The following is a 24,089-nucleotide window of genomic DNA, read 5'->3' as shown; positions in this document are numbered from 1 at the left end:
CCAGATGCACGAAGTGGCGCGTCCATCTGGAGTCGTGTGCAGCAGCTAGAAGCTTTGGTGCACCCATGTCCATTCGCGTGCGCTCTCTCCCTCTCCCTCTCTCTCTCTTCTGTCTCTCTCTGCTTGCAAATAAATAATTTTTTTAAAGGCTGTTAGAACTGGTAACTACTCAGGTGGAGAACCAACTTAGCTTCTTGTGAAAACAGAACCAGATTGTTTTTGGAAGTGTCTACTCAGGCAGCTCGCCAGGGTTCGACCTATAATACAATACAAGTATCTCAGCGGAGCCCGTCCACCATTAGCAGCAACCTGAGTCGCTCCTGCCATGCCCTTCACGCCCAGGGTTCGCCTATGCAGAGTTTCTGAGCAGTTTGCAGCTTTCAACATGGCCTCTCGACCCCCCACCGCAAGTGCCACATGAGGCCAACAGCCGCCACCTGCTCTTACACAGAGAGCCAGCTGTTTCTGCAGCCACTGGCGGCATGCACGTCACACACGTCCACGGCATGAACCAGAGAGGCACAATATTTAAAAGAGGACTCTGTGAACAGACGTACAAGGACACAGGTGACAGCAACCGGTTCCCATATTTTTCAGGTCAGCTCACGTGGCTGGACATAAAAACAGGCAGGAGAACATCACATGAGGCCTTTGGTAACTTAACACACACACACACGCACACATACACACACACACGCACACACACGCACGCGCACACGCACACACACACACACATACACACACACCCTGTGGCAGTCCACCAAGCCACATTCAAGGACTAATTTTTGCATCCTGAATCTGAAAACAGTATTTCTCCAAGTGCGATCTCTCTATAACCCGGCATGTACCGTCAGCAGCACTGAGAACGGGAAGGCGAGCAGAACAGGCCCCTCCTGGCCCGGCCTCAGAGTTGTGCTGTCCAGTTTACTTCAACCATGAACACACAGGAAATGGATCGAAATGGGATTCACCGTCGTGTATCTGACCAGGCACAGATCCCGAGACTCTCTTGTAACAAGATGTCCTGGTGGCCCTGCTTCAGAGATTCACAACACAGCAGTCTGCCCAGGTAAGTGTGTGATGGTGACTTGGGGTTTCACGTAGTGTCTTCCTCCTTGGACTGAACTCTGGGACAGCACACAGGCTGAGCTGTTGGTGTGTGCACAATTAGTAATTGTCAATGGACGGGCAGTCTACCAGCTAACCAGTGAGATTACCCGGGGCACGTGGAACGATGCAAGGAAGAATATGACTCGTGTGTGTGTGCAAGAGAGAGAGGAAGGAATGTCTACATGAGAGAGAGGTGAGTGTGTGAGAGAGAAGTACATACCAGACAGGTAAGTATGTGTATGTAAGAGTATGTCTGTGAGAGATGAGAAGACATGGGAGATGTGTGTGGAAAACATGAATGAGCACGGAAGAGAGGACAGAGGGGGGAGGAATGACTACATAAGAAAGAGGTGAGTGTGTGGGAGATATGTGGGGGAAAGATGAACGTGTATATGGGGGAGAGGAACCCCCGGATGAAGGAAGGTACTTGGATGAAGCCTGTTTACAAGCAGGATGGCAGAGGAATGAGCCAGGCTGTGGGAAATGGAAGCTGCACCTCTCACACGTGGGCTGCTTTCCTATGAGCCAGGCAGAAAGGCCAGCATGGTGGGATTACTGTGAACAAGAACACGAAGACGACACCAAGACCCGCAAGTATGCTTGATCTCGGTGGGGACAGAAAGGTCACGTGTGGCCTCTCAGCTGCCAACCTCAAGGCTCTTGGGTCTGGATGTGAGAGAGCCTTTCTTGAAAAGCGCACCACCCGGACCTGGCTGCACTCCGTAAGCCATTGCCCACAACCCCTCCAGCCACGGTGGGCGTAGCACGCAGAGACGCTCAAGAAGCAAAACCGGGGAGACTACTCACACTCGTCAGCAAGCCGAGCCAGGACCTCGTGGGCACCCCGGCATCCCAGGTTCTGCGAGTCCAGTCCAGGTGTTACCCTGCAGCAGCGCACTGGCAAGGAAACACACAAGGTCAGTGTCAGCGCAGGGCCCTGCGGTCAGAGAAGCAGCGGCGCCCACCACCACACACGGCTGGTGGGGAGGCCTGCCTGGTGGCCTCAGGACTCGCTGGAGCCACAGAGCCAGCAAACCCTGTGCCTTCAGCTTGGGAAGAAACTCCCATCCAGCAGCTGTAGGTGAAGCACGGCCCATCTGCAAGTTCCCCAGCGTGGTATCCAGACTGAGGACTCCAGGAGCCCCTGGAACTGAAGACTATTCGTGGATGACCAGCACCAAAGCTCGGAGATGGAAGGTCTGGTTCCCCACCCCCCCCACCTCGCCCCGCAACTCAGCAGCAAGTAACAGCAAGACCAAGAACAGAACCACAGAACCAAAGGGGCAAAGCTTCAATTACACTTGCAAATTACCTTCCCAATAAAATTCAGTTTCTAAACAAGTATCATTCTGGTTTAGTCTGGCTCTAGACTGAGGAGAGGCAAAGCAGCTGCAGTTCCAAACCTTAACCATCCCTCTGGCGCGCTCTCTCTCTCTCTCTCTCTCTCTCTCTCTCTCTCTCTCTCTCTCTCTCCTCGATCCCAAAGGACAAGCACCGGGCGAGCTGAGACTCCTGGTTTCCTTCAAAAGCGAAGCTCGGGAAGAAACAGAGCAGCTCATGTCTGCACAGAAGACAACCTAAAACCTCTAGGATGCATAAAAGAGAGCAAAATGTTTGAGATGTAGAGAACCCAGACCAAGACCGAGGGTTGGCACCAGGTTGGCAGAGCGGTTCTGGCTGGAGGCTGAGCTGATCCCCCATAGGCTTTCTGCTTTGAATGTTTGTTCCCCGGTGATTTTGAGAGGCTGCAGAACCTTGAGGTCATGGGGAATACAGTTAGCCAGAGTAGGTGCCTGGGGGTCGGCCTTGGAGGGGTACACCTGAGCCCTAGTCCCCATGTCACTCTGCCTGCCTCCTGGTCCACTGTGAAGCACGGAGCCTCGGCCATTCACTAGCTCCTCTGCCATGATGGACTTCATCCTTCTAAAACTGTGAGCCAAATTAAACACTTCTCCCCTTCAGTCATTTCTGTCAGGTATCATTGTCACAGGGAGATAAAAATAACTAATATAAGACTCAAGAGACCAGAACCCAGAAAATGCATGGGCACTATAAAAAAAAAAAAAATCAGGAAAGGCTGATAGAGGGTGGGCCTGTTCCTGTCAGTATTGCATTTTGATAAAAACAAAATCAATGATCAAAATGCTTGTTCTCTAGGAAATGAGGCTTCTGATTATGGTTTGGATTTTTAAATTAAATCTTCATCTAATTATATGTTCAAACATAATTATCTAAATAGCTGCCTCTCCCCCTGGGTTCTCGCTGCACCTGGGCCTGGCTAATATATGCAACCTTTTAGCAGATCATAAACTATGGGCTCATCAATGAAATGAGCAATGTAGACCAGAGAAGCCTCAGGTGATGCAAAGCTAGAAAGGGCTCCAGCTCAGGCTGGGGAGGTAGCTCAATGGATAATGTGCTTGCTTGAAGAGCGTAACTACCCCAGCACTGAGGTAAAGAGCCAGATGTGGCGATGGCCAGGGTGAGAAATCCCAGCCTCACCTACAGGCAACGAGGGAGGTGGGACTAGGAGGTTAGGAACAGCAAAAGGACATGGGATCGCTCCTCAAAGCAGGGAGAAGGCGAGGACCAACGCCGCAAAGTCGTCCTCTGACCTCTACCTGTGTGCCCAGCCACACTCACACGCGTGAGCACACGCACACGACATGCGTACACGTACAAGGAGAGAAGACGGCTCTTAACTCGGCTTGCCCACTCTGAAGAAGCGGGCGCCCACCATTGCAGATTTCAGTTGCTGGCTCTGGCAATCGTGGCTAATGGGCACCACACGGTCACATTCGCTCTCACGTAACCAATTCAGCCCCTGCGCCCCACCGCACACACTGCACAGGGATTTGGGTCTGCTTCCCCGAAGATCCGTTATTTCTTTTCCAAGGCACAGCCGAAGGTTTCTTTTGCATAGGGCAGAATTCAGACAGTGAGATCATTTGTTTTGAAACTATAGTCACCACTCCAGTATTGTTTTTCCCCCTCCAATTTCACATTCTAGTTGCTTGGGTCATGAGAGAGAGAGAGAGAGAGAGAGATGTAGATTACAAAGAAAATGCAAAGGCTGCTGGGCCACCCACAGCATGGCTGAGGGCTCCTTGCTGGACTATGCAGGACACAGCTTCCTGCTCGCTTCCCTTTTTCCCACAATCTCCAGCCCAAGAGGCCAACGAAGACCGGGGCAAACCAAATACATGGCAAAAGTTGCTGATAGATGTAAAAACAAAAAAAAAGGAAGAAAGAAAAGAAACCCTGCCACAATTCCCAGATAATTTCTTCTCCTTTTATGTATGTGGGTAGTGTGCTTGCAAGTGTGTGTTCACGTGCGTGTGGGTACACACGTGTGTGCACATGGAGGCCAGAGATCAGCATGAGGTGTCTCCCTCAATTACCCTCCACTTTATTTATTGAGACGGGGTCACTCGCTGGAACCCAGAGAATGCTGATTCAGCCAGTCTAGCCAGCCGGCCCGCACCAGGGATCCCGTTTTCTGTCGTCAGAGTGCTGGGATTACAGGTAAGCCACCATGCCAGCCGGGCATTGTTGTGAGTGCTGGGATTACAGGTAAGCCACCATGCCAGCTGGGCATTGTTGTGAGTGCTGGAGGTCCAAACTCGGCTCCTCATATTTGTAAGGAAAGCGCTGTAGGGACCGAGCCATCTCCTCAGCCCTTTTTCCTTATTCTTATTAAAAAAAAAATCTTCTGAGGGACTGGAGAGATGGCTCCAAGGTTAAGGCACTTGTCTGCAAAGCCTAACGATCTGGGTTTGATTCCCCAGTACCCATGTAAAGCCAGATGCACAAAATGGCACATGCATCTGGAGTTCATTTGCAGAGGCTAGAGGCCCTAGCATACCCATTCATTCTCTCTCTCTACCTCTCTCTCCTAGTAAATTTTTGTTGTTGTTTTCAAGGTAGGCTCTCACTTTAGCTCAGGCTGACCTGGAAGTCACTATGGAGTCTCAGGGTGGCCTTGAACTCATGGTGATCCTCCGACCTCTGCCTCCTGAGTGCTGGGATTAAAGGCGTGCGCCACCACGCCCAGCTCGCAAATAAATTTTGTAAAAAGTGTTTTAATTCTTGTGAAAGTATGAATGACCTTTTCACCCACAGGAGAACAGATTTAATTATGCATTCCTTATCAGAAGGCTCTGAACCAATTTTTTTCTCTCTCTCTCCCCCGAGAACTCAGCATAAGGGCCGCTGGCACATCCTCATATTCCAGGGGTCCTTTTCTCCAACTCCCCTGTAAACAGCTGAGAGTGGCTGACACGCATGAGCAAAGGACACTGGCTTCTTGCAGCAGGTGCACTGAAACTGCGGCTCGCCTGCTGGCTTCCGACGGTGGGAGGCCTCACTGAGCAGCTGCAGGAAGAAGCTTCCCTTACAAAGCTGGGAAGATGGCTCCGTCTGCAAAGCGCTTGCCCCACATGCAGGAAGGACTTGAGTTCAAACCACCAGCGCCCATGTGAAAATGCCAGACATAGTGGCGCACGCCTGTGATCCCATCACTAGGGAGGCAGGATGAGAAGGACTCCCAGGGCCGGTGCAGATTAACTGAGAGGTCCTGTCTCAAGAAAAGTAAGATGGAAGGCCAAGGGGGAGGAACGCTGTGAGTTCGAGGCCACCCTGAGACTACATAGTCAATTCCAGGCTAGCCAGGGCTAGAGAGAGACCCTACCTCGAAAAAAACAAAATAAATAAAATAATAAGATGGTGAGGCTGCAGAAATGGATCAGCAGTTAATGGTGCTTGCTTACGAAGCCTAAGGGTTAGGGTTCAATTCCCCCATACAGAGAGCCAGAGGCACAAGACGGCACATGCATCTCTCTCCCTCTCCCTCTCTCCACTCCCCTCCCTCCCTCCTCTTAAATAAATACTTTTTAAAAGATTGAGAGTGATTGAAGAAGTTATCTGACGCTGGCCTCCACATGAATGCATACATGAGCCCATGTATATGAGCATGTTTACACATATACCGCATGTACATAAAAAAACTAACATATTGCCTAAGAATATTTGAATAGGTGGTAAAAATAGGTGAAACTGAAACTGGCTATGACATTAAGATGCTTACCACATCTGAGAGCCAAGAGAGGCATCTGTAGAGGCATGGGATCCATGGGCATTCATTTTAATCCTTACAATGACCACATAGGGGGGAGTGTTTGTCACTAGGTTGTTGGAATTACGGGGAGGCTGGCCTCACACACCTATGCTCACGTGACAAGTGATCCTCCTGCCTCAGCCGCCCAACTCCACGAAAGAGCTATTACAACAGCCCCAGTTTTGAATCTACCCATACATTTTATGTGTTTTTCCACATTGCAATAAAGCATTGAAAAAATTCATGCCTGGACTGGAGAGATGGCTTAGCAGTTAAGGTGCTTGCCTGTGAAGCTTAAGAACCCAGGTTTGATTCCTCAGTACCCACATAAAACCAGATGCACAAGTTAGTACATGCACCTGGAGTTCATTTGCAGCTCTCGCTCTTGCGCGCGATCTCTCTCTCTCTCTCTCTCTCTCAAATAAATAAATAAATATTTTTTTAATTCATGTCACTGACAGGGTCCTCCAAGAGTTAATCTCAGAATTATTCTCAGCTCAGGTTTAAGATGCCAATAAAACTGCGCAACGTGAGTCCAGTTGAGGGCTGGGGCCTGTGAAGCAAGGCACGGGTTCTGGGGTAGTTTCTATAAATACACCTTTACTATGAACCGTCCACATCCTGGGACACTGCTGCATTCTGGGTTCATGTTAAGCTGCCCACCAGTCTGGGAAAAGACGGTGTTGGGTTCCCGTTGACCCAGTGGTCTTCCCTGGCACATTCTGCAAGTCTAGTTCCTGTGGCACACTGTGTTACCCAAGCAGTATCATTCCATGGTCCTCGGCAGCTGAGGATGAGGGAGAAGCAGACACTCCTGCTTCCTGCAAGGTGGATGCTAAGCCTGGGGTCCTTTGTATCTTCCCTATCAGATACCTCAGCATTTCTAGAAGTTCCTCATGAGATTTCCGCTTATTCACTGAATTCAACCAATCTATCCATTGGCTGAAAATAGTAGAGGGTAGAGAGATGTGGAAAGTGTGCTTGAATTCTTAGACCTTTACATACTAACCAGCTTGGCATCTCAGCCTTACTCCACAGCATACTCATTACCTAATGTGAGCAAGAACATGCTGGAAAACACACTTTCTTATAATCTCACTAGCAGACAAAGCTGTCATTGCTGCTGCTGCTGTTTTTCCAGGTAGGGTCTTGCTCTGGCTCAGGCTGACCTGGAGTTCACGATGTAGTCTCAGGCTGGCCTCCAACTCACAGAGATCCTCCTACCTCTGCCTTCCATTTGGGATCAAAGGCATGCACCACCATGCCCAGCCAAAGCTGTCATTTTATTTTTTTCGAATTACTGTCCTAGTTCTTTTTATGTTGCTAAAAAAGAAGGCTGGGGCTAGAGAGAAGGCTCAGTGGTTAAGGCGCTTGTCTGCAAAGCCTAAGGACCCAGGTGTGACTCTCCAGGTCCCACGTAAGCCAGATGCACATGGTAGCGCACGCGTCTGGAGTTCATGTGCAGTGGCTAGAGGCCCTGGCATGCTCATTCTCTCTCTCTCTCTCTCTCTCTCCCTCTATCTCTAATAAGTAAACAGAAAAAAATGAAGTCTTTAAAAGAGAAGGCTGGAGAATGTATTTCGAAAACTTTATTCTGATGGTCCTGGGGCTGGGATGTGCAGGGCCGCGAGGCGCGTACGTGGAAAGGGCCCTCAAGCCGCCTCAGTCCCGGAGAACGGGTCAGGGAGGGTGAAAGAATAAGAGGGGCCCAACTTGCCCTGACAATAAACTCACTCAAGATAACCAACGTACTCCCACGGCAATGATATTCATTCCCACACGGGGCACCGTCCTCATGACCTCTTCTGAGGCCCCACTCCCACCCAGCATGACTGCATTTGGAATTGGGTTTCACACATGAACTTTAGAACTTCGGAACACATTCAAACCACTGCAGTAATCATAGTGAAAACCTGATACCATGACACCCAGTAACATTTTGACCTGGTTTTCCTTAGATGGCCCGCACCCCATACCCGAGCAAAATCATACAAACTTAATGATGGAATTATTGTATTCTCTTCTCTCTTGCTGGGAGTCTCCTCTATTATACTCGTCACTAAGTCTGTTGTTTCAAGACGTCCAAGTAAAACTAAGAATGCAGAGGGCAGGAGATGGCTCAGCCGGCAGGGCCTGAACTCAGTCCCCAGAAAACCCAGGTTACCAAAATAGAAGAGGAAAAAGAAGAGGAGGGGGAAAGAGTGAAAAGGGAAAGGGAAAGAGTAAAGAAAGGAAGGGAGAAAGGGCGAAAGGGAGGGAGGGAGGGAGGGAGGGAGGAAGAGAGGAAGAGAGGAAGAAAGGAAGAAAGGAAGAAAGGAAGGAAGGAAAAAGAAAAGCAAGCTAGGAGGTATGGTAGGACATGCCTGTAACCCCAGTGCTGGGAGGTGGAGACAGGCATATCTCTGGGGTTCGCTGGCCAGCAGTCTAACTTACTTGGCAAATTCCAGGCCAGTGAGAGACCCTGTCTTGAGAAGATGGACAGCAGGAACACCACCACCTGAGATCATCCTCCAACCAACCTAAGAACACACATGCACACGTGCACACGCAAGCACCCACGCACACACACATGAAACTGGGAACACAAAACCCACCTTCACTGTGTCACCTTGAAATCTACAGCACCCCACGCTGCACACTTGGCTCCACGGGGGGGGGTGCTTTGCCTACCACGGAGTATGCAGCCCTGGGTTCAAGCCCCCAGCCCCATTAAAATTCAAACAAACAATAAGAATACAGTCTGCCATCACTTCTGAGCTGGAGACAGACATGCAGACATCGTGTGCGTGCGTGCGTGCGTGCGTGTGTGCATGCGTGTGTGTGTGTGCACACATGCATGCTAGTGCTTGCTCGCAAACAAGTATGTATGCTTGCAATTACTGGAGCGTACACACACACACACACACACACACACACACACACACACACACACAGTTTTTCTTGATGAACTCCAAACATAACAGCTTTACAGGGAAACGTTACTAAGAGCTCAGGAAAAGCTGAGGGCTGCCAACTCTAGAAGGACAAAGGGTTTCGGCAACTAACGTGGGAACAAAATGACCTCGCACCCCTCGCCTCCCCCCAAGGCCCGTGCACTGGGGGATCCTTTTCAGATCTGAAGTGTTCCCTGATAGGCAGCCACTGTTTCCACCCTGCGAGACCCAGGTGGGAGGGCAGCCAAGCCAGGAAACAGATTCCAGGGAGGTTCTTTGATGTTTAACCCAGACAACCCACTGACCTGGACTCCCGCACCAAGGAGGGGCCGAAGCTCTTGGAGGGCAGTGAGACCAGCGTCCACTGGCCACTTCCTTTGCACAGGGGGCCAAGACTGAGAGTGACCTCGCCAGTAACAGCTTTGCATCACCGGAGCACTGGCTGCACTGCTGGAACGTAGCTTCTACTGGCTCACTCTAGAGGGTCCCCCAGGTGCCTTCCAAGTGCAGACGGAAAGAAGCCATGTGCTCCAGGCCCCCAGAGGCATCAGGACAGCTGCCTGAGAGTGGCCTGGAGTAGACACAGAAGCTACGGCAAGAGGGTGGAGTCGTGGACGAGCGTGTCACCTCTCCCCACTCCATTTATTGGATGCAAAGGTAAGTGCTCAGGAAGGAAGGAGAAACAACACTGCACCTTCTAAATCTCCTGTGTCTACCACACCACACACGCAATAATAATTGTGCTTTTTTATCCTTAGAGAGGCTGCATCAAAGCAAAGATGCTCTTGCTATCTTACTAATTCCGGTAACCTCCCCCCGTACATTTTAAAAATAGGTATCATTTATTTTATAGTGGGATGAGGTGAAAACAGAAAAAAAAGGGAAAAAAAGACAGTTCTCTGCCAACTCTTGAGGCCATGCTGCTTGCAAAAAGCTTCTAGTCCCATGTGAACACAGATGTTTTCAATCAGGCTGTCGGCAGCATCTCCTCCCCTTACAGAGCGGCCTCCTAGAGTCCTCTGCCACGGCCAGCACCCTGAACAATCCCCTGGGCTCGGCAACCCTCCTCCTGTGCACTTCATACCGTGAAGACCCTCTGATCCGTCTGTCTCTCCTAACCAGCGCCAGTGCTACCTCGGGGACTGGCGATGAGGAAAGGAGACAGATGAAGCCCACACTCAAAGGATGAACAGTTGCCAGGCGTGGTGGCACACGCCTTTAATCCCAGCACTCAGGAGGCAGAGGTAGGAGGACCATTTGAGCTCAAGGCCAGCCTGAGACTACATAGTGAATTCCAGGTCAGCCTGAGCTAGAGTGAGACCCTACCTCAAAAAAAAAGGATGAACAGTGTTGGGGGGAGGGGGGCAAGATCCACTGCATCTCTGTCCTCCTCCTCACACCCCGGTCTCCAGCATCATTCAGTGACTTTACAATCAATGTCGAAAACCCAAGCGCTACCCTGGGCATAGTGGTACATGCCTATGATCCTAGCACCGGGAGGCAGAGGTCCGATGACCTCTCGAATTTACACATTAGCCACTCTCGCCTAATTAGTGAGCTCTAGGCTACTGGGGGACCCTATCTCAAAGGATGTGGACGGTGTTCCTGAGCATATCTGAGGTTATCTTCTGACCTTGGCGCACACATGTGCAACCCCAGACACGAACAGACATGCGTGATGAACCCAAGCACGGACACACACACACACACAAACCAAAAAAAGAAAACTCAAGGGGCTGCTGGGTCGGCACAGCAGTTAAGGCACTTGCCTGCAAAGCCTAAAGACCATGGTTTGATTCCCCAGGACCCATGTAAGCCAGATGCACAAGGTGGCACATGCACCTGGAGTTCGTTTGCAGAGGCTAGAGGTCCTGGCATGCCCATTCTCTCTCTCTCATAAATAAAAATAAAATAAAATAATTTTAAAAAGAAAGAAAACTCAAGAGCTATAACCAACATGCAAAAGAAAACCCAGGGCTGTAGGAATGGCTTAGCAGTTAAAGCATTTGCCTGCAAAGCCACAGGACCCAGGTTCAACTCCCCAGGACCCATGTAAGCCAGATGTACAAGGGGGCACATGCATCTGGGGTTTGTCTGCAGTGGCTGGGGGCCCTGGGATGCCCATTCCTTCTCTCTCTCCTCTCTTTCTCTCTCTCTTTCTCTTTCTACTTATTTCTGTGTCTCTCAAATAAATAAATAAAAATAAAATATTAAAAACAACAACAACAATCGTCTGCCTAAAGGTCCAACACGGGGGAGCAGCCAGATTCCCCATCCATTTGGGTCTAGAAGAACTCAGACACAAAGGCGTCTTGTTCATCCTTTCTGCCCCTTCCTACCTCACAGACAGCACTGGCTGGGAGTAGCCTTTCTGCCTGGCATATCACGTTCTCCTCTGCACTCAAGACAGCTCAAACTTCTTACCTTGGGAAACTAGGGCTTTCAGCTAACCTCCCCTGACTCTTCCCCGTCCCTACCTTTCCCACACAAGCACTTACCGCAGTCCAGCCCAAGGGAGGGTCTGGTGCCTGACAGTTTTCCCCACTCCTTCCACTTCCTGCCCTCTGTGCGCTCACACTGGGGTCTGTGTCCAAGTCATTCCCCCCAGAAAAGCTTCTCCCTGCCCTATCTTCCACATATAAATATTCCCTCTTCCAACCCCAACACATAGCCCAGGGCCTCCAACATGGCTTGCAGATCCCATCAGTCTTTGTCCCACGGTGAGAAATAACACAAGGTGGTTCTCTTTGGGGTCCTTCCTCCTCATCTGAGTGTTTTCCTCATCTCCCTCAACACCTTCTACCCTTGTATGCTACAGGCATTCGACATAACCTATAGTGAGTCGTGAGGGTGCACATGTCTCAACTGGGCTCTCTGGGGACCAATTCTAGAAGTAAAGCAGACAATGAATAAGGAAAGGGCGCACCGATGCGAAATAGTCCATCACCTCCGTCCATCTCGCCAGGCCCCACTTCCCAAAGGCCAAGCAACCAGACTTCCTCCCTAAGCTCCAGTCCTCCTCTGGGACCAACTTGAAAAGTTCAGGACTTTATAATGCGCAGGACTTTATAATACACTTTTCTTTATTAATAGCTTCTGGGCAAGTAGCACTGGGAAAGGAACGGAATGGGTATGTCCACCCCAAAGCCAGAGATTCCTTAGACCAATTCACACACTTTTCCTGCTTCTGGTTCGCTGAGTGTGTGTGGTCTAGAATTGCAGTTTCACAGAGAAGAAAGTACACTTGCTTATGAGGAGACAGGAAAAATAATGCTCTTTTGTGTGGTGGGGTGAGTGCGGATACACAAACGCGGGGCCAGAGGACAACGTCAGGTGTTGTACGTTCACACGCTGTCCACTAGAGACCCCTCCGTGGCCTGGACCTTGCTGAGTAAGTTAAGACTGGCTGGCCAGGAAGCTCTCCATCATTCTCTTTTTGTTTTGCTTTGATTTTTAGTCTTTTGAGGTAGGGTCTCACTCTAGCCCAGGCTGACCTATTATAATACACTATGTAGTCTCAGGATGGCCTCAAACTCACAACAATTCTCCTACCTCTGCCTCCCAAGGACTGGGACTAAAGGCATGCACTAGCATGCCCGGCACACACCCCGATTTTTTACATGGGTTCTGGCATTAAACTCAGTCCCTCAAGGTTATAAGGCACGCAACTTACCAACTGAGCCATCTCCCCAGCCTAGGCCATGTTCTTAAAACCCATACAAAAACTCTGCTCCCGTGATCCACATAAAGTAAGGAAGCAGGCTAAAGAGATGGTTCAGCAGCAAAGGCACTTGCCTGCAAAGCCGAAGGACCCATGTTCGAACCCCCAGATCCTACATAGGCCAGACACTCAAGGGTAAGCAATCGTGCAAGGTCACACATGTGCACAAGGTGGCGCTCGCATCTGGAGTTTGATTGCAGTGCCTGGAGGCCATGGCACACCCATTCTCTCCTGCTCTCTCTCATAAGAAAACAAAAATAAAAAACAAGGAAGACATATTGGACCCAGGTCAAGAAGCCTCTGGAAATCCTTTTGCCCCCTCCCAGGAATGTTTCTCATTTGGCCCAAACTCTTCCAATTACATGTCTACAAAAGACTATGAAAACCTCCGCAACCACCTACTCTGGCTTCCATAAAAACATTATGAATTACAGCTTACGTCATCCACTGAAGCTGCCTGATTGTTGACAAATGGTCACCAGAAACTGGACAGCCACTCGTGCACAGGTGTTCTCTTGCTGGTCAGCAAGAGCTTGGCCTCAATTCTCTTGAGAAAACACACACACACACACACACACACACACAGCTCTGGGAAGAATGTCCCATCTACCCTTACCATTTGTTTCCAAAGAATCACCGTAGGAGACACGGACTGTAAGCTCAGGTGTTGAAGATTCTTACCTAGCATGCACAGAGGCCCTGGGTTTGATCCTATGTACTATGACACATGCTTGTAATCCTAGCACTTGGGAGGTAGAGGACGGAGGGTCAGGAGTTCAAGCTCATCCTCAGCTATATAAGGAGTGCAAAAGCCAGCCTCTCTTGGGGAGGGGGGAGAATCATCAAAAACAAACAGAAGATAACTTCTGCACTACCTTGAACCCTGGCACTTGACAGGCAGAGGTAAGAGGATTGCTGCGAGTTCAAGGCCAGCCTGGACTTCAGAACAAGTTCAACCTGAGCTGGAGTGAGACGGTACCTCAGAAACCACCTGTCCCCCCCAAAAATATACTTCCTTTAATAATTTCAGAAACAGATGTTGACTGGATATAGATCCTAGCAACCCTTCTTCCCAGCTGTGAGGAAGATGTTTCAACTTTCACAATGACCTTGTCAGTTAGAGGCATTTCAAAGAAATGCAACGGAGCGATCCACAAGCTCTGGAAGGCTTCCTAGGTGAGGTACACGGGCCAGCAGCCAGCTGAGGATGGGGCATAGTTCTTCCTGCTCCTGAGTTCGCCCTCCACAACAGAAGCTAAGCTTTTCCATTCCTACACACCAGAAACCCTTGGTGGTCACTGTTTCTTTCTAAAATCCTCTCTAGTAAGAGGTGTGTAAACTTATCCAAGATTTTAAACCCCTCCCCCCAAAAGTGTCTTTTCTGTCTAAATCAGAAATTTTAGATACAGAAGAGACTTTGGGGATCATGCAGGCGGAGTTCGATGACAGGGAGAAGTCAGTAGGATAGCTGGCACTGGAAAGCCATCCACAGCAAATACGGGGCTTTTTTTTTTTTTTTTTTTTTGGATCACATTTATGGAAGTTCATGCAAAGCAAATTTTGCACTTATTCAATATTTACATTCTTACTTTCACATTAAAATAAGTTTTTACCTTCCATATTCCCTGAGAAAAATCAAGACCTGGAGAAAATATCACAGATTAATCCTGAGTTCATACATCTGGGTTTACCGCTCAGCCCTCATCTCTGTGCAGACAGCAGAAACTTAATTCCTATTTGCTATGGCTCAAGCAGAGTGAATCGCTTAACCAAAAGAGTTGGGGTGGGGCGCCCCGGTACAGCACCCAAAGCTCTGCCTTGGGGACTCTTTACCCCTTTGTACCCAAACAGTTCACAGCCACCCAGAGCCACTGTGTGACTCCTAAGACCAGGCATGGTCAGTTTAAAATTCTTCCCACCGCCTTCTGGGTATGAAAGGCCTGACCATTACACTCATGAACTCACAACAGATGTGGCTTCCTGCACAAGAGTGAGTCTGTCAATATTTCCTGTCAGAGGCAAGAAGAGTTCACGAGACCCCGTAACTCCCAGACAGGGGCAACGGATGACTGCTAGCTAGCAAGCAGGGAGCCATGTCCTTCAGCCTTACAGCCACTGGTGGGTTTGCTCATTCTCCAGGAAATAACCTGCCACCCATGATCATGCGAGTGACCCTAATTTAATCCAGTGGGTCAAAGAATAATGGCAGGAAATGCTGGGGGTCATTACATGGGAAGGAGTTTAATGAGAAGGAGTTTAATGAGAAGGGGAGGGCTTGAGAGACCGGGTAGTTAAAGAGGAGTTGCTGACAGCCCCACGAAGCCAGGATAAACTTGCAAACCAGACACAGTTTACGGGAGGAAAGGATTTACCTGCCCCAGGGACGTTCCAGTGATGATGGGAGACGCTGGCCCCCTTTCACAGATCCAAGAGGACAGAGAAAAAGCACCACCAGGACAAGCAAGAGCAAAACCCAGCGGCAACAGCAGGGGTCCAGGCAGAGCTCAAGGGCTCTCCACAGCTCTGGGCGAGAAATCACATCTGCCCCCAGCGACACCTCCTCCAGCGAGGTGGCTCAAGACAAGCTCTTTAATAAAAATATCTTGAGTCTATTGGGGGACATTCAAACTACCACAGGCATGCAAGTATCAAAAACACCTTTAAGGACAAATTTTTCATTCTGCCTATGCTTTTTTAAAATTTTATTTATTTATGTGAGAGACAGAAACCAGGCGGAGAGAGAGACAGAGAATGGGTACACCAGGGCCTCCAGCCACTGCAAACGAACTCCAAACCTTTAATACATGAGACACTCCGCATTTAAAGTATAATACCCAATATCATCTTAACCCCAAGTAAAAATAAAGACCAAAAGTAAAACCAAAACCAAAACTCCTCAAAAGAAAACTGTCAGTCCAGTCACCAGGCCGTTTAACTGACAACTGTGTTGACCACTTTCCTATAATTGAGAGCACTTACTGTGTAGTAAATGTTGAATATTTTAGCTACGTAGTTTACCTTCCAAAACAAAAATGGGAAAGGGGTCAGTCTAGTGTTAAAGTGGTTTAGGAGGCTGGAGAGATGGTCTAGCAGTTAAGGCACTTGGCCTGCAAAGCCAAAGGACCCAGGTTCAATTTTCCAGGTCCCGGGACCCATGTCAACCAGATGCATGTGTCTGGAGTTCGTCTGCAGTGACTGGAGGCCATGGCATGCCATCCTCTCCGTCTCTCTGTCTCTCTCCCAAATAAATAAACAAACAAATTTAAAAGTTGGGTTTAGGAATGCAAAGGGACATCATATACATCTTAGCACAGTGTTTGTCAGCAAGGAATAAAAAAATTTCCCCCTCTGGGGACATGTGATAGGGTATGGCGATATCTGTGTGTCATAACTACAGGGGACAGTTGCGCTATTGGTATCTAGTGAGCAGAGGACAGGGACACTGCTGAACATCCTACACTGCACAGAGCAGCCTGCGCAGCAAAGACTTGTCTGATGAATGAGAAGACAGCTCAGTGGGTAAAGTACCTGCCGTCTCATCATGGGGACGTGTGTTCTGATCTCCAGTACCCACAAATCTGTAATCTCATAAATCAGAGACAGGAAGTCCCCAGGGCTTGCAGACTAGCTTATCGATCTGCACCAGGGAGCTCCAGGGTCAATGAGAAACTCTGTCTCAAAAAAGGAGGTGGAGAGTGAGGGATAGAAGAAGCAACCACGCGTACACACATGCACACACACCCTCATGTGCATGTTTACTCACATGTGTACACAGACACACAAACACACAGAAGAATATCCGAGCTGGGCGTGGTGGTGCACACTTTTAATCCCAGCACTCGGGAGGCAGAGGGAGGAAGATCAGCGTGAGTTCCAGGCCAGCCTGACACCACAGAGTAAATTCCTTGAAAAAGCAACCCCCCCCCAAAAAAAAAACTCATTTGTAAACACTCTTAACATGCCAGACACTGTTCTCAGTGCTTTAAAGTTCAAAGCCGGGTGAGGTGGTGCACACCATTAATCCCAGCACTTGGGAGGCAGAGGTAGGAGGATCGCTGTGAGTTCGAGACTCCATAGTGAATTCCAGGTCTGCCTGGGCTAGTGAGACACTACTTCGACCGGGTTGGGGGTATCTGGCCAAAATTCAATGATAAGAAAGCCTGGGCCTCACAGCACCAGGCAGAAGACTGACTTCTTCCCTGGGGGCCTTCTTGGTCAGAGCACATCTGACCTTCCTGGGCCGGGAGCTTATCTTATCGTCACTAGGCCAAGAGGACGGCCAGTCTGGGAGGACTTGCAGCCACTGAACTGAGTCAAAGTACGAACTCTCAGGCCTTCCAGTTTGACGGCTCTCCCGGGTCTGGAGCCACCAGCACTCTGGGGGGCACCTCCCACCAGGTCTCTCCTGACATTATTGCGTTTGCCCAGGAAGGAAGAGTGATGCCGAAAGCGGCTCTTTCCTTGCATCACCACCCACCAAACCCTCCTTGGGTACTTTACAGAGACCGCCGGTACTCTGAACGTTCCTTCCAAACTGAAAACACTAGAATTCTAGACAGACAGGGAAAGTTCATTTTCAACAATCTGTTCTGCTTTGCAAAAAGCATATCAGCCAGGGCTAGAGGGATGGCTTAGCTGTTAAGGCACTTGCCTGCAAAGCCAAAGGACCCATGTTCAATTCCCCAGGACCCATGTAAGCCAGATGCAAAAGGGAGCGCATGCATCTGGAGTTTGTTTGCAGTAGCTGGAGGCCCTGGCATACCCATCCTCTCTCCCCCCCACTCCTCTCAAATAAATAAATAAATAATATTAAAAAAAAATAAAAAGCACATCAGCCAAAAAGGGGGGGGGCGCTTTATAAAGAAATCAAGAGAAGGCTGGGAAGATTGCTCAGTGGTTAAGACACTTGCCTGTAAAGCTTACTGACCTGAGTTTGATTCCCCAGTACCTATGTAAGGCCAGATGCACAAAGTAGTGCATGCAAATAAATAAATAAAAATAAAAATTTTAAAAAAATAAAAGATCATGAGCTCAAGTACATCTAATACATCAATGAAGATTTTGCATTTCCACAGTTTTCAGCAGCCATAAATCAGTCTAGCACCCCAACTTCCCAGAGTGAGCCAATACTAAGCCACTATTTTATTTTATTTTATTTTATTTAGTTTATTTTATGCCTTTTCATTCCTCTGACATCCTCTGGATGTAGCCATCATGCTACAGAAGGCAAGGTGGGTTTTCCTAAGAGGGTGAACCCCAACACCTATGTGGTGGTTTGATTCAGATGTCCCCCATAAACTTAGGTGCTGGGAATACTAGCAACCCCAGCTGATGGATATTTGGGAATTAATGCCTTCTGGAGGGAGGGTATTGTTGGGGGCGGGCTTACGGGCTTTATAGCTTTATAGCCAGAGAACTGAGTCCCAGAACAGAGAAGAGAAAGGACAAGGGGCCACTGTTAAAGCAAAACGGAAAAGGCGCACATGTCTAGAAGGGCTCAGCACGCTCCCTTAGCCTGGGTGGAAAAGGAAGAGAAAACCTCCACTCACCACTGGGTTCCCGGCATGTTCACCATCCACAAAGCAAATGACCCAAAGCTCACGTGGAGGGTGCAGAGCCTTCACACAGGCACCCACATGCCGTCAACTGGCAGCAGAGAGTTAATGTCCTGGGGCCAAGAGTGCCTCTCAGCAAGTTCAAATGTGAAGTCATAATAAAGATGCTGAGGGATCCAGTCGTGAGCCCTCCCCTCGGCCATCACATGGAATGGCAAAAATGCAGTGTGCCGGGAGCCAGAACGATTTCATTTTCCTCCTAACCATGCAAAGAATTTGCATTTAAAATGAGCAACTTGTCAAGCCTTCTCAGAATTATGCTCATAGCCGGCTGCTAACATTAGCAAGAATAAAAAGGGGATCCTCCCCGACACCCAACTTCTAATGACAGCAATGAATGTAGCCCACCAAATTCTTCTAATTAATGATATCCTACCCGGCAGGTGCCAGAGCAGCCCATAAAATACAGCCAGAAATAAAAGGTAACAGGGCTAGAGAGAAGGCGTAGCAGTTAAGGCACTTGTCTGCAAAGCCTAAGGACTCATGTTTGACCCTCCAAGGTCCCGTGTAAGCCAGACGCCAAAGGTGATGCACGCACGTAAGGTCACACATGCCCACAAGATGGCGCTTGCGTCCAGAGTTCAACTGCAGTGGTTGGAGGCCCTGGTGTGCCAATTCTCTCTCCCTCTCACTCGCTCTCTCATAAAAAAGTAATAATAAAGAGATTAAAAGAAATAAAAAAAAAATAAAAGGTAACAAAGACAAAAGGTACCTTTCTGATGATACAACTTCCCTGGGATTGGGTTTTACTTTCTGTATTTCACACATGCACGCTAAGTGGCCCTGGGAAGATCTGTGTGAGAAAGTAAAGCAGGAGCTATCAGAGAAGACAACCTTGGAGGCTTTCTTTCAGTTTACAGGTGCACAGAAAACACTGCAAGGCCACCAGCCAGGAAGGAAAAGGGTTAAGACCTACGAGTCAATGGGGTGTGTGTGTGTGTGTGTGTGTGTATACAAGTCATGTGTGTAGAGGTAAAAGAAGAGCCTTGGGTGTCTCTCCTGTCCGGCGCTGCTGTCCACCTCTTTTTGTTGAGACAGGGCCTCTTGCTGGCCTGGAAGGTTAGGAGGAGGCAAGACTGGCCAGTGAGCACCAACGATCCACCTTCCTCTGCCTCCCAGGGCTGGGGTCGCAAGCGGGTATCACCACCCTCGGCTGTGGTGTTGGTGGTGGCTGTTTTATACATAGGGAGTAAGGACCCGCGCTTACAAGGCAAGCCCTTTATCAATGAAGCCATCTCCTAGCCCCCAGAATTTGAGGTTTGTTTTTTTTTTTGATTTTTCGAGGTAGGGTCTCACTCTAGCCCACGCTGACCTGGAATTCACTATGTAGTCTCAGGGTGGCCTCGAACTCATGGCGATCCTCCTACCTCTGCCTCCCGAGTGCTGGGATTAAAGGCGTGCGCCACCACGCCCGGCCAGAATTTGAGTTTTGAAGAGGACAGAGGCATGCCGTAGGGGTGGAAAGAAGACCCTTCCCCCACACACACACACAATGGACAGAGGACACCCCCACCCCCACGCGCGCACGCGCGCACACACACACACACCAGGAGCGTGCCTCTCCACCCCTTAGCCACAGGGTCAGGGAGAGGGAAAGCCAGTAAGTAGATGGCTGAAGCCTTGCTCCGGACCAGAGCAAGTTTTAAGTTTATTAAAAACAGAAGAGTCTAGCCAGGCGTGGTGGTGCACGCCTTTAATCCCAGCACTCGGGAGGCAGAGGTAGGAGGATCGCCGTGAGTTCGAGGCCACCCTGAGACTCCATAGTGAATTCCAGGTCAGCCTGGGCTAGAGTGAGACCCTACCTAGAAAAACCAAAAAGAAAAAAAAAAAAAAAAAACAGAAGAGTAAATGTCCTTTGCTTGCTAGTAAAACGAGAGAGCAGAAAGGAACACTAAGACAGCCATCGGTGGTTCAGAGCAGAGCAGCCAGGACCACAGGGCTGGAGAAAGGGAAGAGGCCTCCCCAGCCAGAGGGGACCCGCTGGCTCTGCCGCACACCCCGGCCGACGTGCGCAGCCCAGGACGACTCCCTGGGCTCCGCGGTGGTCTGAGCGCCTCCTGCCACCTCCTCTGTGCAGCAGAGGCGGCTCTGTGGTCAGGATAGATTTTTCACCAGAGCTAGACGACTTCCTAACAGGAGCATTTTAATTAGGAATGAGACGCGAAGCAGCGCAAAAGGAAGAGAGAACTCTCAGGAGGATGCTGTCTGCCTGCGGGCCCCCATCTGGTTCCCATTCCCAGCCGATCCCTGCACCAACCAGGCTGCCTTCGTACTTGATCTTCTGGAAGGGTGGCCTGGCCCAGCTGGCGACAGCCGCTCCCCAGAGTCCAGGACCATTTCCTCTTGCTCAAATTTCCTTAGTCAACCTATTCCATCTCAAACCATTTTTCTCAAAACAGGGTATCCCCACTCTGGCAAAAATAGACCTCCCCTCTCCCCCCAAGGTATGACACTGTGGTGACTCCCTGATCTGGCAAACTCCCAGGCTGGGAACCTACAGCCTCATGGGCTGGGGAAGATGAGTCACCGGGCAGACACCAGGAGCCCGCTGGGCAGTGCTGGGTTTCCAAAACACACAGCCCTCCTGACAACGTTCTAGCCAGCTCCCTCATGAACAGGGCAAGGAGCACCCGGCAGAACCAAGCCGGAGGCCAGCTCTGGGCAGCAGAGGACACAGTCAGGTCCCACTGCCTGAGCCTCTCCTGAAGGCGGCAGTGACTGTGAGGTTCCTTCTGTGGTCATTTAGGCGCATTTGAATAAACAAAAACAGATACGGACCTCCTTCCTGGTTCCTACAAAGGAAAGCTGATGTCCTGGGTCACTACAGAAACAGCCTGCGCAGGGTCTGGCCGACACTTGGACTTTTATTCTTTTCAGGTCACCCCTGAGCCAGGAGCTGTGACTGTGGACATTCAGGGAGGGCGCTGGACCTGCCCGCGTCCTCGTTTCCTTCCTTCAGCTCTTCACTGAAACGTCACCTTCCTTAGGTGGCCGTGCAAAACGGCAGCTCTCGCCTTCCAACGAGACACCATAGGTCTTGCTCTTTTTTTTTTTTAATATTTTTTTTGTTCATTTTTTATTTATTTATTTGAGAGCGACAGACACAGAGAGAAAGACAGAGGGAGAGAGAGAGAATGGGCGCGCCAGGGCTTCCAGCCACTGCAAATGAACTCCAGACGCGTGCGCCCCCTTGTGCATCTGGCTAACGTGGGACCTGGGGAACCGAGCCTCGAACTGGGGTCCTTAGGCTTCACAGGCAAGCGCTTAACCGCTAAGCCATCTCTCCAGCCCAGGTCTTGCTCTTGATGTCACCCTGGGACAGAGGATATAACTTGACCTACAGAAGAGTCTCACCAACTATTGTGTCAACATGTGCACGCGTGAGTGTGTGCCTGCCTGTGTGCATGTGGAGTCAGAGGACAGGCTTGGGTGTTGCTCCGTACCATTTCGAGACAGTTTTTCACTGGCCTGGGACTCACCAAGTAGGTGAGACCAAAGTCCCAGGAGTCAGTGTCTCTCTCTCTCTCTCTCTCTCCCCCCACCCCCCTCCCCAGTGCTGGGATCACAAGTGTGTGCCACCAATTCCAGCTTTTTCCCATGGGTTCTAGAGATCAAACTCATCCCCATGCTTGCAAGGCAGGTACTTAAAAGCTATCGCTCCAGCCTTCTCGGTAGCCTAATCATTGCGTGCATTAGGAAAAGCAGAGCAAATCTATCTGAAACGTTCCTTTATGTTAAAAAAAAAAAAAAATCCACCCACGCCAAATGCTATGTGGCGGGGCTATGGGGAGATGGGTTAGGAGGTAACAGCACTTGTCACTCAAGCATGGGGACCTGGGAGGACCTGACGGGCCCTGAGTTCAATTCTTCAGCGCTCATGGAGCAGCAGGGCATGACCACGTGCGCCTGTAACCCCAGTCCCGCAGGAACTTCCCATTCCGTCATCCTGTTTGTTTCTGCCCTAGGAGGTAGAAAGCGCAGAGAAACTGATCTCCAATTTACTGTTTAAAGGAAGAAAAAAAAAAATCTAGAGTCCACCACTTAACCAATTACAGGTCACGCCATGTGGGTCGGGAGACGCCAGGATCGGTGGTTTCTCCACTGCGACCTCCCTTTGTGGCCGCTGTGACAGGACAGAAAGCGTGGACGTGAGAGGGGGACGTGAGAGGGGACGTGAGAGGGGGACACAGAAAGGGGGACGCAGAAAGCAAGAAGAGCTGCTGGTTAAGCAGGCTGGGGAACCCACCCGAGGACACACCCCAGCCCTCCGCAAATACAATCCTTCCCCCTTGTGGCATTCACCAGTCAGGTGACAGACACCCAACCACGCCCTGAATACACCACAGGCAGCCAGACCCCTGTCCTCCACCCACCGGCAGCGGGTCGCTTCCCCCGGGGACACAGGAGGGCCCAGCTCCCTGACGTAATGGGGATTCCAGACTCGCTACTTACTTCTAATTCCCATCGCAAGGAATGAAGTGAGAGGCTGCAGGGTGACCCTGCCCGACCCTTGGCAGCGAGGGAAACGGGTAAAAGACCAGGGTACAAGAGGACGCTTTGTCCCCACTGGCTACCGCTACGCAAGCCTTTGCCTGGACCAAGATGGCCGCAGAGGCGCAGTCGGCCCATAAAAGCGCCATTGTTGACCACGGAGGGAGCTTCCAACCCCCAAGTCCCCACCAAAGGCAGCAGTGGTTCATGAGGGACAGATGGACAGACCTGACGGCCATGTCACCATCATTTAAGAAAAGCTGTTTTGTCCCCAGATTTCTGGCAACGTTTCTCCCAAAACATTCCTCACTTCTAAAACATGGCTAAGGACACACGGTAACAGTGAGTCCAGACAAGTCACCCCAACCATAAACAGAACAGGAACCCGCTCAGTTATTCAAATGGGTGATAAGCATGGTGAGAGAAAGAAAGATCGCTGCGGGCCACGCAGTACAGTAGGAGAAAGGTGACTTGGCCACCACGCTTCCTCCTTCACCTGCCAACACACTCCCACATCCAGGCAGCTAAGTGTTCACCCATACACCCTCCACCCATCTTCCCTTTGTCGGGACCCCCACACCTGACATGGCATTGTCATTCAGAAGCCCCCGCCCCTTCCAAGCTCTTCACCTCTGTCCCAGCAGGAACTTAGGCGACAAGGCTCTTCAGTCAGCAGAGGCCCCGAGCCCCCGCCCCAGGAACATGGAGCCAGCTCCCCCGAGTCGCTAGCCCCTGCCGCAGACCATCTACAGCTCGGGTGTTGCTAAGAGGCCTTGCTGCGCCTCAACCTCTCCTCCCTCCTCCCCAAATCCTAGTGAAGTCCTAATCCCTAGTGTGGGGTGCTGGGCAAGGAGGTCTCTAGGAGGTAGTGAGGTTCTGGTGGGGTCACGGGGGTGGGGCCCCTGCAACGGAATCAGTGCTGGTGCTTTCTCTGCCTCAGCGAAGTCCGAGGGGCCTCGCCAAAGCCCAGCATGCCAGCCCTCCGACCCCAGACTGCGGTCTCCACTACCGCAAGAAAACCAGCTTCCGCTGTGGCAGCCCAGACATCCTTGAACGTCTACTCTCCCTGGGAGCTCAGAGCCTCTGGAGTCAGTGGTTCTGAG

At 50.3% G+C, this 24,089-nt stretch overlaps 1 protein-coding gene across 4 annotated transcripts in view; it reads right to left on the bottom strand.

Moving 5' to 3' along the window:
- The window catches only part of Tln2 (talin 2), a 468,592-nt gene that overhangs the window by 366,172 nt on the left and 78,331 nt on the right, over positions 1-24,089 (bottom strand). For all 4 annotated transcript variants that reach the window (XM_045159990.1, XM_045159987.1, XM_045159989.1 and 1 more), the window contains exon 2: positions 1,918-2,007. The gene's annotated coding sequence lies outside the window, so the exon portion shown is untranslated. The remainder of the gene's footprint in view (positions 1-1,917; positions 2,008-24,089) is intronic.

This window comes from Jaculus jaculus, chromosome 10 (assembly GCF_020740685.1).
Source record: "Jaculus jaculus isolate mJacJac1 chromosome 10, mJacJac1.mat.Y.cur, whole genome shotgun sequence".
NCBI lineage: Eukaryota > Metazoa > Chordata > Mammalia > Rodentia > Dipodidae > Jaculus > Jaculus jaculus.
Note: the sequence above shows the minus strand (reverse complement) of the source record. Positions and strands in the feature narration are given on the sequence as shown.